This window comes from Petromyzon marinus, chromosome 19 (genome assembly GCF_048934315.1).
Source record: "Petromyzon marinus isolate PM22_M1 ecotype Great Lakes invasive population chromosome 19, UKy_Petmar_22M1.pri1.0, whole genome shotgun sequence".
Lineage (NCBI taxonomy): Eukaryota > Metazoa > Chordata > Hyperoartia > Petromyzontiformes > Petromyzontidae > Petromyzon > Petromyzon marinus.
The window spans coordinates 6,007,682-6,024,436 of record NC_133685.1 but is presented as its reverse complement, the minus strand read 5'-3'; the positions used below and the strand labels follow the sequence as shown (position 1 = coordinate 6,024,436).

Here is a 16,755-nt window from a genome sequence, read left to right as displayed (position 1 = left end):
CAGTTTAATAACCATTGCTACAGTCTACATTATAGACTGCCAATACACTCACTCAGGTTTAGTTTAATAACCATTGCTACAGTCTACATTATAGACTGCCAATACGCTCACTCAGGTTCAGTTTAATTACCATTGCTACAGTCTACATTATAGACTGCCAATACGCTCACTCAGGTTCAGTTTAATTACCATTGCTACAGTCGACATTATAGACTGCCAGTACGCTCACTCAGGTTCAGTTTAATAACCATTGCTACAGTCTACATTATAGACTGCCAGTGCGCTCACTCAGGTTCAGTTTAATAACCATTGCTACAGTCTACATTATAGACTGCCAGTGCGCTCACTCAGGTTCAGTTTAATAACCATTGCTACAGTCTACATTATAGACTGCCAGTGCGCTCACTCAGGTTCAGTGTAATAACCATTGCTACAGTCTACATTATAGACTGTCAATACGCTCACTTTTATTATTTTATTTGTTATATCTACGTGACTTTACCGAAAGAACCAAAGACTATTTGACAACACTACTTAAAAACAAACAAACTAAAACATCACTCCACGTTTCGCACAGTTTTATGGGTCACCATCACCTTGATGCAAGAGGTGGAAAAGATCCCGGGAGGGCTTTTAAAGCAGATAACGTGGGGATGAGTGGGGGGCATTCAAAATCATGGATTCGATTCCATACAACGGACGCGTGCTCGCTGTAACTTCAGCTTTAGAATTAGTAGTACACACTCGCACATCAATCGTACACACGCGGCAGTGCACACTCAAGATTGCAATGGAAAATGAGTATTGTATCACAACTTCCTGGTCTTAATGAAACAAAAATAGCTGCGTTGGCCCTACAATTACTAGTAAATACAAAACTCAACGCGTTCATACATAACGCTGTGGTCTTAAAAGGCGAAAAAGACCGGTCGCCGTTGCAAGAAATCACCCTTTTCGTGTACGTACTCCAAAGAAGGGCCATTGCCCGAAACGTCACCCGATTATGTATTTCTTCTGCTGAGAGGCAGCGTTCGTTGACGAATGTTTCTAGTGTTGATACGCGCGAGTGGAATGCACGTTACACCGTATCTTACGGCACACAACAGCTTTAATGGCACACTGAACACGTGGGTTTTTTTTCGACTCGAGAGTTTCTTTGTGTATTTTAGTATATGAACCAAAAGCCCCCGGCTCTCGCAATAAACATACCATAATGTAAACAAAAACTTTCCTTTTCGATTTAAGGCTTTCGTGACTGCAAGGATTCATCTTCTTTGGTTCTTTAGGTAAAGTCACGTAGCATGAGAATAAAATAATAAAATAAAATTCTCACGACGTTTCGGCCACAACACAAGTGGCCTTCTTCAGGTGAAAGGAACAAACCTGTCGGGACGACAGAGCTACTGACAGAGCTACTGACAGAGCTACTGTCGTCCCGACAGGTTTGTTCCTGTCACCGGAAGAAGGCCACTTGTGTTGTGGCCGAAACGTCGTGAGAATTGTATTGTTTTATTTTATTATTTTATTCTCATTCTACGTGACTTTACCGAAAGAACAAAAGAAGAAAAAAACTTAGCTCTTTTTGACCAAAGGGTTTGAAGGATGGTGGTGGCAAGTGTTGGCTTGTTAAACTATGCCTTTAAAACTCGATACTATTTTTCTGCAGTACCTCTATTTAAATACACTATCGAAAACATTTTTTACACCCCTCTGTAAATCATCGTGTTTCTCAGTGTGGATTTGTGAACACACTTTGTAAACAGCACGTTAAATAGTACGTGTTTTCAATGCGCTGTTCATATTGCAACAAGCGTTTATACCAATGTTACTCTACAGAGTAGTGGGTCGCCGCTCCTCTTATCCGCATTGATACGAGCGGTATGTCGAGACTATGGCTTAACCGCAAAAAAAACCCAATCTGCACAGATGCATACGGACAAGAGAAGTATTATAATCAAACAGGAGGAATTAACGCTGCAACGGCATCTCATCGGTTAAGTATATGCAGGTCATAGAATTGTCATCGATTGATCCTGGCTGCAGACATTGGTAGGATCACAAATAATAATGAAGATAAGAGAGCAGTTTCAATGTATTACGCGTACCGTTATGACGAATAAAGGACTTCAGTCGTGTAGGCATTTTGAGCAGCTTTGGATAAGACTTGTTATGATCCTGCCCATACCCGAGCGTGGAGCGCATTCGCTTGTTCAGCTCTTGTGCGCTTTCGTCCTCGCTGCTGCTGCTGCTGTGCTTGGACATGACGTGACCACAGAACGATCCGTGTCGGTTGGGTTGATGCGTTGATGTGCGCGGTGGGACGGAGTCACCAAAAATAAGTGAATTCATCACGATTTTGAATAAACGGAAGTCAAAATCGTGATCCCGGGGTCCCGCCATAAGGTTCATATATTTATGAATTTACAATTTTTCTAGCTTTTCTGGCTTACCACAAATTCTGGTTTTCCCATGTCCGGCTCTGTGGTTTTACTGTACGATGCAAAATCATTAATCAGCGGGCAATACCGTACTGTATACGAGAGATTCAACAAACTGTGTTTGGAACACATTAAAACACGTTTCAAAACAGTTGCTTTACCATCCTGCCATACGAAAGAATAGCACGTGGTTGGATGAAGATTGTACTTATTATGCAACCTTTAGAGTAAATAAAAAATAACGTCTTAACTGCTGGATGACTCAGTAGTCGGAGCTATGAGCCGGCACGGTTTGAGGTCCTGGCTTCAAATCTGCATTTCAGTTGCTCGTGATTAGAAACTGGGTTCTCAAGTGTATTGAGTTTATAATCTCAGTCTGGTCACCAATTGATGTATACAAAGACACACACACACCTCATGAAACTTGGGGATTTTTCTCCCTCGTTAATTTGTCAAAATTCCAGCTTTGAGAATGAAAGAAATATCCAGTTACTTCAACAGAAGTTCTCAGACAAAGTTCTGTGATATCTCTTTCCACGGGCTGTTCTCTAACACGGGGTGATACACTGCTCTTCGAGGTCTCCAGAGAGGCGTTTCACCCCATGGCGTGACGCGAAGGGCACATTTGGAATATAATTGGGACATATACAATAGATGATGACTATTTAATTTTACATCGGGTCATTAAAGACAATCGCTTCCCACAACGCAGCACATTAATTAAATACGACTATTAAGCAGCCTAACTACGTAACGCCGCTGCACCGTTAAGTGAAACGAACATTTAGAGATTAGGACTTCCGAGACTCTACAAATCTTCATATCTCGACAAAAAACGTCTCTGTTTAAAATGGTTTTCTCTCATTAGCCACTTCCAAATGTTTTTTTTTCACTTCTCCTTTCCTCTGTGGTTGATGTTAAACTATTTCCACCTTTCCATGCATAGCGCCCTGACAACAATTGTTTAAGGGCGCTTTGTAAATTGTAATTATATTGTTATTATAGCTAAATACTTAACGAGCACAATTGATAAAAAAAACATTGCTATTGAATTCATGAAATAATTTACATCGTGATCAAAGTCACTTTTTCCATGCACACAGTTCGTTCCATTGTCAATTTAACACGTAGGCTTTCGCGACCAATATCTATAATATAAATGTGTCGCTAAACCCGCCACCACCCGACACAGCCAATTAGTAAGGTTTGTCACGTAAACAGAACATGCCAATTAGTTACGAGTACAGCACGCCGGTGTGTTGGAAAGCAAATCCACAACATTTACAATCCGAGTACGACGTTTCGTCAGTAATCTTGCCATTGTATTTCAAGTCAGTGGCGTGGTGTGCTTAAATGTCACCATGGGGCCTCGTGCATGGAATTAAAATTGGGTCCCCTCTTATCTACAGTGAGGGAAAACAGTATTTGATCCCCTGCTGATTTTGTACGTTTGCCTACTGACAAAGAAATGATCAGGAGCACTCCCTTTAAGAGTGTGCTCCTAATCTCAGCTCGTTACCTGTATAAAAGACATCTGGGAGCCAGAAATCTTTCTGATTGAGAGGGGGTCAAATACTTATCTCCCTCATTAAAATGCAAATCAATTTATAACATTTTTGACATGCGTTTTTCTGGATTTTCTTCTTGTTATTCTGTCTCTCACTGTTCAAATAAACCTACCATTAAAATCATGGACTGATCATTTCTTTGTCAGTGGGCAAACGTACAAAATCAGCAGGGGATCAAATACTTTTTTTCCCTCATTGTAATTCCCCGCCATCTTCATAGCCTGGCGCCTGGGCCCCCCTTCAGCCAGCGCCAATCCGTTACTTTCGTCGAACTGCTTTGTTTCTTGCCTTCAGTTTGTTGTCCTTAGCCCTGCACCTCCGGTTAGCGCGGTGCGAGAGAAGTTCAACGTGCATATGCGACACCGCATGCACACTTGTTGCGCTTGTGAGACAAAGAGAGCGGTGCTCGCCACAATACGCTCCGTAGCTATGCCACCGCTTTGGGTCGATGTACCAGCAGCTCGCAAGGATTCAGGCGGGACTGCAGTGGAGCGCTGAATAATAAGCAGCCTCGCCCCGCCAGCAGCAGTGAACCTGACCGCGGCTCGGATTGTGCCTCGTCGAGGCGCTTCCGAGAGGTGGCCACGGTGGCTCAGAGGTCGTGGCGCAACTGCTCCGAACCCCGGGTCCTCAATCCAGGCGGCTTGCTTGTGATTAAATTTGGGGTTCTCAAGCGGGGTGAGGTGATGGTCTTGGCCCTCACCATGAACACCCCTCCACCCCCAACGACATTACATTGGCTCTGGCACTTAATTTGGCTAAATGCGAGCTATGCTAAATCGAAGCATCATCAGTCTGGCTGTAATGCGATGGAACATCACTGTCACGTGTAGAGCGGGTGGGAAGGTGCTTCGTTCTACTTTGTGAACCAGAGGTCAACTTTTAAGGAACCGCAGAAGCGGATATCACGGCTACAGTACATGCAATATCCGTTTGTGGGCAGTTCTATAAGTCAAAGGGCCATGCACTGCTCTGTGAGAGGATTCTTCACCTTGTCACATGCTGCTGATAGCACAACTGGCATAATATTGGAATAAAAGGGACATTTTTTTCAAGATCTAGAAAAAACATCTGGATATAATGAAAAAAAATATCTTCAGTATTCCTCAATCATCTCCTATGATCAGGTGGCACAGGGGCTACGGTGCAATGATTGCACACACAAGAACACCACCTCATGAAATGTAGTTTTACACTTAATTTGGTCGAATGACAGCTCCGATAAAATAATGGCCTTGACAATCTCAGAGGGTTGGGGAAATCAAACCGCTCCCGTGCACGTGGGTGCAGCGTTCTTTAAGATTTGTCTGACGGCCTTTGTTCCATCTCGATGCACGATGCCAATAGGACAAGCAGAGCAGCAATCGGGGTGAATTGTTATTATTCATAACCAGTTATTTCGAAGGAAAAACAAAATGATTGGCTTCCACCCTTCTTCGTCGCCTCACTTACTGTAAGCTGGGCGAGTTGGATTGTGAAACGTGTCTTATGGAATGTAAAGATTGCCGCTGTGTTTTTGAATGATTGGATCTGATCTCCCACCCATCGTGGCAGTTGAATCAATGGTGCAAAGTTTCTCAAATCCGCTCCCTGCCTCTGTCCACTCAGCAGTAAAACAAAGGGGGGGGGAGGGGGGGTAAAGTGTGGGTACTCCCATCTCGTCCAACACCAGCGTTGAAGAGTAGGTCGTTAGCTTTTAGAGGGGCTCTAAAGAGTTTCCTCTAGTGAACGTCCTTCCACTAAACTAACACACATTTTTATTTTACCACGTAAGGACCACTGAGCTGCATTGCCCTTTTTCAGAAGTCACCTGGCCACAAATGATAGCTCAACGAAGCGGCTTATCACGTGGAAATGTATAGCAGCCAAATACTCTAAACGAGTGTTATTGATTCGAAACGTGGAGAGAAAACACCAGAGGACCCGGAGAAAAATCCACGTGACCAGGGTGGGGGAGAGAGAGACACGCAAACTCCAAGCATACAGCAGGCGTCATCGTCGGGATCGAATCGACGACCTCCTGCGTACCAAGCGAGGGAGTTAACATCTCGGCGCCGCGGCGTGAGCAATTTCAGCGCCTGCGCCTTTACCTTTACGCCACTTGAACAATTGCTAAGGCCTTGTGACCTTCCACGGTCGGTGTCTGCAGTGCGGAGCATTTCAAAGTGGCCCTTTTAATGCGCACACACCTGTCTCACGCGAGAGCGTGGATTTGTTGAAGATAAAACTGTTGCCCTTTGCCAAGCTTGCTCTTTGCGAACGTGATTATTTCTTTGAAACCACGATGAAAATGAACCACGATGCATCATGAAACTGAATGAATAACGAATGTTTGAACAAAAACATAATGTAAACCCGAATTTGTTTATAACCTGACAATTGATAGTGAAATAGCGCAATGCCGATGCAAAAATTAGAAACTTAGTGTGCGATAATAATAACAAATCATTTTGAAACCACAATAACTGCAGCCCTTTGTCAACCAATTGCAGGTTGTAGGCCATCACACGCCAAGTCAGTCACGTGGGTTGTCTGGTTTTATACATCACCGTGCAGGTCAGCGCAGATTTGTTAAGGGGCGGTCAAAGACCGGTTTAGAAATCACTCACCACTGATGTTAGCCGTGGTCCACGAATCTAACTCGGGTTGATAGGTTCCTACCGCAGTAGGTCCAGGACTGGTTGAGATATCACTCGCCACTGGTGTTATCCTTATCCATGTCGGTTCAGGTGTACGTGTATTGACCTTCTTTCGCACCGTACGTAGCCAACCGTGCTAATCGGAATTTCGGGTGGAAGGACAACAAACTAAACACAAAAATCAGATATCACCCCCCCATAGCATAAAATAAACCATGTATGTTGAACTTCTTTCGCACCGTACGTAGCCAACCGTGCTAATCGGAGGTTCGGGTGGAAGGACAATAAAATAAAACACAAAAAGCTCACTCCCCATGGCAGGAAATCAACCTCAGTATACCGCTCCACCGAGGTCCTACCACAGTGCACAGTGGCTTGCGAGCCAGCGTTGTGGCATTACAAGGAAAAACAAATCCGACGCAGGCATTCCGCGCGCGTGATAATGGATGCTCCACATGGAGCGGTGTGTCTACGTTGCCATGCCCGCGGGATCCCTTAACCGCTTTCAGATGTTGTTGACGGGGTTTTCTCGCGAGTCTTTACAGGTGCGCGGCATTACCTTTGCCACGTCGCGGAGAGAGAGGTGGGGGGGATAGCGGCTATAGCTGTCAACCCATACGGTTTACCCCGTATTCTTGTACAGGGTGTTGTATATGAGCCCCACATATACAACAAGGGGAAATTTCGTTTGCAAGTCCATACGGCGTACAGCCGTTTCAATGCGGGCAAAAAATGTATTTTGTCTATTTGTTTATGTTTCTCCCTTGTTGATGGGACTTTGTAGGATGAACGCTGAAATTTATAAGGGCACGGGGTGACCAATAGGGTCTGTAATAGGGTAGGCACTGATAAGGGGTTTACCGGTACGGGGCAGGGGGAGACGACTCGGCGGTGGACATCTGTGAAAAAAAAGAGCTTTGTAGCTCATCGGATTCCTCTCATATGAATACACATTCTGATTCTCAATCGTGTTCACGAAATCGGTGAGAGAAACCTTCGTCCACAAAGTGTGTTTTTTTCTTTCATATTTTATTTTAGCTCACGATGACCACGAGTGGATGAGAATAATCGAGGACAACAGTGACCACAGCTACAGAACCTACGACAGGCCAAAGCGTTGCCGACTGCGACGAGACAAAATTAACCAACCCAGACGCAGACTAAGCTAATTTAATAACGGTCGCTAGGATTCGGTGGGACAAAGAATTGGAATGAAGCAAACACCGGCTAGAATTGAACTGCCAATAAACATCTAAACTCCTCTCCTCTCTCTCTTCTAACTCCACAAATGTTATCTACATCTCTCTCACATCTCGAGTGTGGAACTCTCTCTCATCTGTCTATCTCTTCTCTCATCTCGTCTGTCTCTCGTCTGTCTATGCCCCCCCCCCAAAAAAGTTAATTCTGCTCAGCCTTCCCCCCCCCTGCAATTGGCCAGCACCCACCCCTATGGTTAACGGGGTGGGTGCTGGGGGTGGGGTAGAAGGCAACGTTAGGGATCCATGACGACGCCTGACCACGTGGTCAGAGCGCCACTTACTCCGAACGCTGAAATTTGCGACTACAAAACGGGCAGCAGTTCCCCCGCTGACACAACACTCGCGGCGGGGAGAGTGGCGTTAATTGCCTGTTTACAAGCCTGTGGGCTATTTGGTGGAAATTCTGCATTCCCACGGCAGGGGTGAACGCGCGGCGCGCGTGACAGCTTCTCGAATGGTTAATTTCCAACCTGCGCAAACAACCGAGTCCGCGTTGAACCGCATCGCAGCAGCGGCGGCATCATCGCACGGCAGACGCTGCTCTGCAATCCTACACCGACGGACGATTATGAAACAGCCCACGGGGGGGGTGACCGCAGTGGCCAATGTGAAACCGTGCAGGACCACTTAAGTACAAATAACAACCACTGCCCCGCTTCAATCGTTTGTCTGTGGGTTTCCAGAGATACTCTATCGGAGTCTCTTGTGTTCAGATGGACAGCGTCGTGAGAGATGGTGGCGGCTAGGTTGAGGGCTTTCGTCCAGCACCAGATAGACCGTGTCTAAAAAAAATAATTACGATGGCAATGCGTGTTTGGCATGGGCTCAATGTATAATGTACGTGTAAAGAGAGAGAGAGGTGAAGGCGCAGGAGCGCTGCCACTGTTGGCAGAAGAGCCTCGACTCGCGAGACGACTTGGAAGAGTACGAACACTTTACGCCACCACTACGCGATCGGCAGGTCGTGCATCACCGGATGGGCAGACGCGGCGTGGGGGATTCAAGAAACTTGCGCCACTGCGTCGACTGTTGCGCCGAGAGATTGAACCTTCGACCGTAATCTACGATTAATATTTCAATGCGGTATGATGATGATGATGTATGACGCACAGCCTCATTGTGAATGTGCCTTGGAGTGGTTCAACACAGACGTGATTTATCGTTGCCATTAAAGCCCCTGACTGGGATTTGAACTCGCAAACCTTTCGATTGCGAACCGCTCGCTCTAACCGCGAGGTGACCCTGGCCTGATTGGAACTAGAATGATACAAAACAAAGCTGAGGATTTGCAGTGCGGTGGAGACGCTAGCCGGTAGGCCTCCAATTATCCGCCACGATGCTCTCGCAGGAATGGCGCGCGTGTGTGAGAGTAACTCGTGTTTTTAGTCGTGTGTACTACGCATGCATGCGGAGCCCAATGACCAAATCACCCCCGGAAAGCGCCCGATCTCATCAGATGCTTAAGCAGGCGTCGAGCCCTTAACAGCGCTTGGATGGGTGACATCCACGGTTTAAGTGCATGTCCCTGTGTTTGACATCACGTTCCTGAAGTCTCAACAAACACAACATCTCATTGACAACAATCATAGTCAACGTTGTCACGTGACGAGCATTACTCTCAAATGCGGAGCGGACGGGAAAGTGCTGCGCCTCTACCGTGTGGACAAGGAGGTCACTCGACAGGATCTCGGAGGTGGCGCTTCGATGTCCGCTTCCGCGGACCGTTTCTCCAACGCGAAGGATCGTACTGCTCCTGCGGGAGATCCGAGTGGATTGTTCATCTCGTGTCGCTCGCGGCACGCCGTCGGGATACAATTGGAGGATGAGACCGCAGCAGGAGGATTTCTCCACAACTCTGGCTGTCGCCTGATGAGGCTGGTTGTAATTTCTGGCGAAACGTCGTACTCAAATGTACATGTTTTGTTTCCGTGACAAACCTTACTAATTGGCTGTGGTGGGTGGTGGCGGGTTTAAAGACACATTTATATTTACGCGATCTAATCCCAAAAAAACTCGATATTATGAATAGGAAGATGCAATTAGGACAGAGAGATGTGTTAGTCAGCAAGGCGATACGGAGTTTTGCAGATAATTTTCGCAAGGCGTCTGGCAGAGATTTGGTCACAATGTCTCGCCCAAAAAACACCACATGGTCAACAGCTGTGGGGTGGTAGCATTAGCAGAGAGGTGGGGGGGGGGGGGTTAGGGGACATAGGGCGTCTCTTCTTGTAAACATTAGACTTTTCCCATCGATCAAATTGAAACTTTACTTGAAACCTGGTGTGGGTGCCCATCGAAACTAACGTCTTCAAGAAAGAATCTGTGTCGTCACCAAACATCACGGAGCAGGGCGCGATTTAAAAGAAAAAAGATCCAAAGAAAACGAGGCAGAAGGTTGAACTATTCGGCAAAGGCGCAGCCCTGCAATTGCTCGATTCCCGCTACTGCTGGCGGAAGGGGGCCTTCACTAAGAGGAGAGCTCTGGAGGGCCAACCTAAGAGGGGATTTTTTGCCAAACTCTCTCACGCTCGTAAGATGTCTTGGAAGAGGTGGGAGCAGAAGCGTAACGAGCTTGGGGGCAGGGGGTGCCTTGCCCTCTCCCCCCATGTAGTGACCAAAGCTACGAGTTGGGGCCCCTTTGAGAACCACCTTGAGATATGTATTCAACAACAGTGTAAAAGAAAAAAAAAGTCATTTGAAACTCAGTTAAACATTTTTTTATGAAAATTACCAATATATTTGGGGCTCGGCACCTGACTGATTTCCGAACCCCCTAGCTGATGTCGTTACTACGCTATTGGGTAGGAGCTACCCACACTTTACCCCATCACGCGCGTATAGTACAAATCCATTCGTACCACTGTGTGGGGTGGACAGAGGCGGTGGTTGGGATTTCAAGATACTCGTGCCGTTGTTTCGTCTGTCTTGCTCCGGTCGATTCAATCTCCTGGCGACCTTTAGATTGCGGTGTGCTCACCACGGCAGCGTCCCTCTAATATTAACCAAGACAGAAGTAAGAAAAATAAATACGGCCAACTTATATTTAACCAATGTATACGCGGTTAACGACAGCTGCCTTTGGAGCTGAGGTTCGGAGCAGTTGTTTTTAGAAGTGTATATATTTCGATTACATCGATATAAGTCTATTGATCTTGAGATTCACAAATCGCACGTAGAATTGTGTGTGTGTGAGAATCGGTATTTTTTAAAATCTATCATTTGTTTCACTTAGGGAATGTGCACAGGTTAAAGGCGGAATTCAAACTGTTGGGAAAAGTTCAGCGGGCTTGGGCAGGACACGTTTTCCAGATGGAATGATGAACGATGATCAATAATAATAATGGAGTATGCATGTGTATGTTGAACTTCGTTCGCACCGTACGTAGCCAACTGTGCGAATCGGACATGCGGGAAGCTCTTGACTTGAATTATCAACCCGGTTAAACAAATCTTGAAACTTATCTGAACCGGTCCTGCACACCCCCCGCTCGCCCCCCACCAGGTCAACTCAGCCTCAAATGAGCACCCGGTCCATTGCGTAACCATCAGCACTGGGGAGACAAAAGCGGCCAGGCGGGCGGTATCCAAGGATCGGAACACTTTCGAGAGGATGTCCACTGAGAAGATGGAGCCATGAAATAATTTCGTTGTGTATGCGGACTGAGTGGACTGACTGTTGCGTCGCAGGAGGTGGCGGCGGCTACTTAGGCAGGCCATCATGCAGCAGTTGATTGAACATGACCGACGATGATGGTTTGTGTACATTGTACGTAACACGGTTCACGTGACCTCTCCAGCCATAAGAGACCGCTACACTCACCATATTACTTTAAAAAAAAAAACACGTGAAAAAATATTTCATTCTCGAATCCCGTCCCCCAAAATTGATGCAATTCATCATATCAAGAAAAGTTGGGGGAGGGGTCGGAGGGAATGTGAATTGGCACGCTCCTATTTTGTTACCACCCCCTCCCCGCCATCATCTGCTCTCACAGCTCGCTTCGCTCGGCTTGCATTGAACCAACAACCACCTCTGTTCTTTTTGCATCAAATCAAAGGCTACCGTTGCACCCACCCACCCCCCCTTCCTACCACCAACTACCCCCCATCCCAACTCCCTCCCTCCCCCCACCTCCAGAGTGCCCCCTCTGCACCTCTCGCAGGAATGCGATGTGCGAGAGCCAGGGAGCGTTACGCGAAATCTCGCTGGCCGCAGTGAAGTAAACGGGGGTCTTCCCAGACCACTCCTAACCCCCCCCCTTCACCCACCACAAATCCACGGAGACCCTGGTATGTACAGCCGCGCGTTTGCTGCTTGTCGCAGGGGTGCTTCGTAGAAGGGGTATCGTGGTTCGATGCCAGGAGCCGCCCTGGGTAATAATAAGAATAATACTGCCGTGGTGGCGAGATGTTAACTACCTCGCCTGGTGTGTAGGAGGTTGTGGTGTTCGATCCCGGCCCCTGACTCCTGCTGTATATTTGGGTGTCTCTCTCACCGTGGTCGCGTGGAATTTTGCTCCTCCACATTTAGAAACAACCGTGCGTTTATAGCATTTTCGGCTGCTATCAATTCCCACGTGATAAGCCACTTCGTTGAGGTATCGTTTTTGGCCACGTCGCTTCTGAAAAGGAGCTATTTAGCTAAGTGGGCATTAGCTGGTAAAATAAATAAATAAATAAATAGTTTAGTTTCAGTATTAACAGTAAATAAGTAACTCCTTCTGCTTCACAACGGACGTTAAAGATCCCGTGACGTTATTTCAAAAAATATATATAGTAGTCAATGTGTACCGGGGTCCCGGTTCAAATGAATCTAATTTGAAAAACCACCCGCAAATTACTTCGGAGGGCCTCCTTATAAGGGCACGAGCGACGCAAATGTTTAAAATCTGGTAAAAAAAACACAATGCGTAGATTTGGTATCTACGTTGCTCTTATCGCACAAGTTCATCACGAAGGGTGCTTCTTTTTTTACAGACGGGTAATAGGTCTGCCAGGAGCGGATGATCTTTTGTGCTTTTGTCCAATTAGGTAATTTGCAGGCAATTGTTTTCTTTATGAGACCTCCTTTGCCAGTAACAAGATATAGGAATAGGTTTTACCCTTTTAACTGGCACAAACACTGACACCTTTATTCAAGGCATCATGTTTGCAATAACCACAACACAAGCAGTCAAAATGCAAACAAAAATACAACTCTGATAATAATATTGGCACTTTCCTTGAATTTGATTGGTCCACACCCGAGACGGCTTTCTTTAGAGCCTAGTCTCCATTGGTGTTGGCAAAGGAGGTCTCATAATGTAAATGCTCACCCCGGGCCCTCAATATCCTGATAGTGTGCTGTTTTTGAGTTGTACGCCTTTTGGCGTCTTCTGGTCCAACACCAATGGAGACTAGGCTCTAAGAAAAGCCGTCTCGGGTGTGGACCAATCAAATTCAAGGAAAGTGCCAATATTATTATCAGAGTTGTCTTTTTGTTTGCATTTTGACTACTTGTATTGCAGTTATTGCAGACATGATGCCTTGAATAAAGGTGTCAGTTTTTTGTGCCAGTTAAAAGGGTAAAACCTATTCCTATAATTGTTTTCTTCTTCAAATTTTCCCCAACCCGGATTGTAACGCCGTTTGCACACGCGTAGCTTGCTGTTTCGAACACCGTCACGGGGTCTCTGCCATTCGCTGCGAATCAGACAGCGGCGTATCGTTTTGTGAATGCAGTACACGCCGCTGAATTAACCAGGGCGACCGCTGGATTTAGAACCGCGAACCCTCTGCCAACACAAGAGGCAACGGAGATAGCTTGCGGTCGTGTGTTCTAAAACAGCTTAATCGATCTTGAGAAAGAGGGGGGGGGGGGGGGAAACGTTTTAATCGCACCTGGGAAATTGGTATAAAACACAAACAAATAAGCTTCGTAATCAACACTTCTTGTCGGTTAATTTTTATTTAATACGGGGAGGGGGGTGAAGTTCGCTCTGTGTAAAAGTCTGCCCTACACATCAGTAAACAGGCAACGGTGACTCATCTATGCTAGAAGTGCCTTTTTAAACAGCCTCATTGAAGAGCTGTCTTAGGAGGTTGACCTGAAATGTTTTGTTGTTTGTTCGAGATCATCACAAAACATTAGCAAAATAATTAAGCAGACGCCTCCGTCACATATCCATCAGTCCGCATGAAAACAAATTATTGGATTTATTACACAACCCCGCCAGCCGCACGGGCCTTCTGAGAAGCGCGTAATTTCAGCAGCGCCGATTCGAGACACGCATTTGCTGAATTAGCTAAACTTTGAATAAACGGCAGTGCGTAGATAATATTTAAGATGAGCTTTAAAATGACCGCAGACTCAGAGATGCCTTGACATATCGTGGGAGACAGCTCCAGAGTCTCGGGTTAAAGGGGAAAATATATCCATGTGGGATATAATGTATCTGTGTACATGATTTATAGCTAACGGTGCGGGGATACTCATTCTATTCAGAAAAAAATGGTGTCCAAGGGATTTCGAGACATCAAAATACTGTTTGAGAGTCGAGAGGTGTGAAATGAATTAAAAACACTTTTTTTTTTTAGCTGATACATCTTTTGAAACAAAACATGGGACAAAAAAGAGACGGTATTACATTCTACACATTTCACGCAATTATCGTACCGTTGAAATTCAACTTAAGCTCATTTGACGCTGACATAAATGCCATTTAACAAGACGAATTTCCCAAAGAATTGTGTTAACATAAAAACGTCACTTTCTGCTACGAACAGTAGACAGTGTTTATAGTGAGAGAATACAATTACATAATGTGTGGATGCCTATTTATTTATTTATTTCAGTTGGACCGATTAAGTTGGGGTTTGTTTTCGTTCGGGAAATGTCTGGGCCACAGTGTCAATTTACAAACTCAATTCCTATCGTTGTGCATACGCATCATAGACTTACTCCAGCTGTACTACTTGAACGCTTGATTTTTCGCAGACTCGTGAAACGGATACTTATCATATTCCCCCGCGTGAAAAGACGCACGCTTTAGTCTGTATTTAAAACAAAAGTTGGTGTTACGTCTTATAATACGCTTACAAAACAGCTTTATTAATGAGCGCTCGGTACAACATCATCCCTATGTGTACCTCACGTTTTTATTTCTGAGGAATGCAGAACAGTTTCACATTCCTTTTGTTCAAGTGGTAATCAGGGCCAGGAATGCGCCGCTAAAGTGGACTGTGCCTTGTGCTCCCAAGAACAAATCTTTCCACAATGCAATGTGCCAGCTACATTCTATAATTCATAATACGGGGGGGGGGGGGGGGGTGAGGGTGGGGTTGGGGGTTAGATCACGTCAATAATAGTAACGAATTGGCAGGTTCTGTTTACGTGACAAACCTTAATAGTTGGCTCTGTCGGGTGGTGGCGGGTTTAACGACACATTTATATTTATGCTATCTAACCCCCCCCCCCAAAAAAAAACCTGTATTGTAGATGTTTTGGTCGCAAAAGCCTGCGAGTTAAACTACATTTGATACATTTACTTTCAATATAAATTAAGCGTGTTTAGGAGTGATACACTTTGATCAATGAAGGGTCTATCTGTCCATCGACTAGTGTAAATATTCAAATGACATTTTATAACTGGTAATCACGTTATTTTTTAATGCAATTCTCATTAGACCCCATGGTGTTAAGTGCCGTCTCCAACTCTTATTATCCACTTTACCTCTCTGGCTTATGTGCAATGACGACGGGTCATTGCCCAAATCGTTACCTATCACTGTATAGACTTGTTTTTTTATATTAAGGCAGGGGCATCTTACTTTGCAGCGCGTCTTATAAACTGGAGAATACGGTAACGTTCTGTCATTCTTCGGTCATAGATCGTTGCTTAAATACCTGCTATGAGCTCGCATGCGCCGCTCCTCACGTTTGTGTCCCATCATTTCCCACCTCGCCCCACCTCCCCCATTGGGATAACAATGGATGGTGTGAACAAGTCTTTTTCTTTTTTCACATATATAACGGATCACCTTACAATTGGGTAGCAAGAGAGCTGCAGTACAGAAATAAAATCTCTCAAAAGCCACAGGACAAATAGAAGACACGTAGAGTCTCCTAATCGCAGTCCAGCGAGGCTCGGGTGGCAATTTTGACCTTTTAGGTTTACGCATCACGAGGCCACGGGTAGAAATAGATTCAATTAAAGCATGCCACCATCGCTCAATCGGGGCAGCAGATGAAACGTTTTACTTTCACCTGCTTACAAAAAATGTTAACTACGTTATATTTTTTTTGAGGGGGGGGGGGGGGTACTGTGTATTGGCAGCAGTGCAAAAGGACAAATAACAAACTCAACTCCTGAGAAATGGAATACAACGGCTGTATATAAGCGTGCCAGAGACGGCCCCTTTCTTCTCTGCTATGAATAAGGGGCGGCATTACCAAAAAAACCCATCACCTCGTTTCTACATCTTATCAGGACCATTGTCTGAAATGTCACCGATTTTATTGACTGTATTGTTGTTTTGCTTCTCTGCTACGAAGAAGAGTCGTTGCTGCAAAACAATGGCTTTTATATGCATATACTTCATATAAAATGTTTTAGGGCAGCGTCATTGCTTGATGTGTGGAGTTTTTGTCCATTTTAACAACTGTGTTTTATAATAAAATTTGCTTTCTGGCACACGCAAAAAAATCACAACGCAGCGCTCCAATAATGTCTCATTTCAAAATATTGTCAATTCCAAACGAAACTACGTCGGCTGCGATTCCATTGAACGCAGCGTTGTTAGGTTTCCTGGAACACGACGTTAGAGAGAGACTTTCTCTCCCACCAAGAAGCCGGATCCATTCCGCTTACCA

The 16,755-nt window shown here is 45.4% G+C and overlaps 1 protein-coding gene across 3 annotated transcripts in view; it reads right to left on the bottom strand.

The window, feature by feature from the left end:
- Nucleotides 1-16,755, bottom strand: part of LOC116943889 (calcitonin gene-related peptide type 1 receptor-like) — a 158,332-nt gene that overhangs the window by 88,539 nt on the left and 53,038 nt on the right. The gene's annotated exons all lie outside the window — the stretch shown is intronic.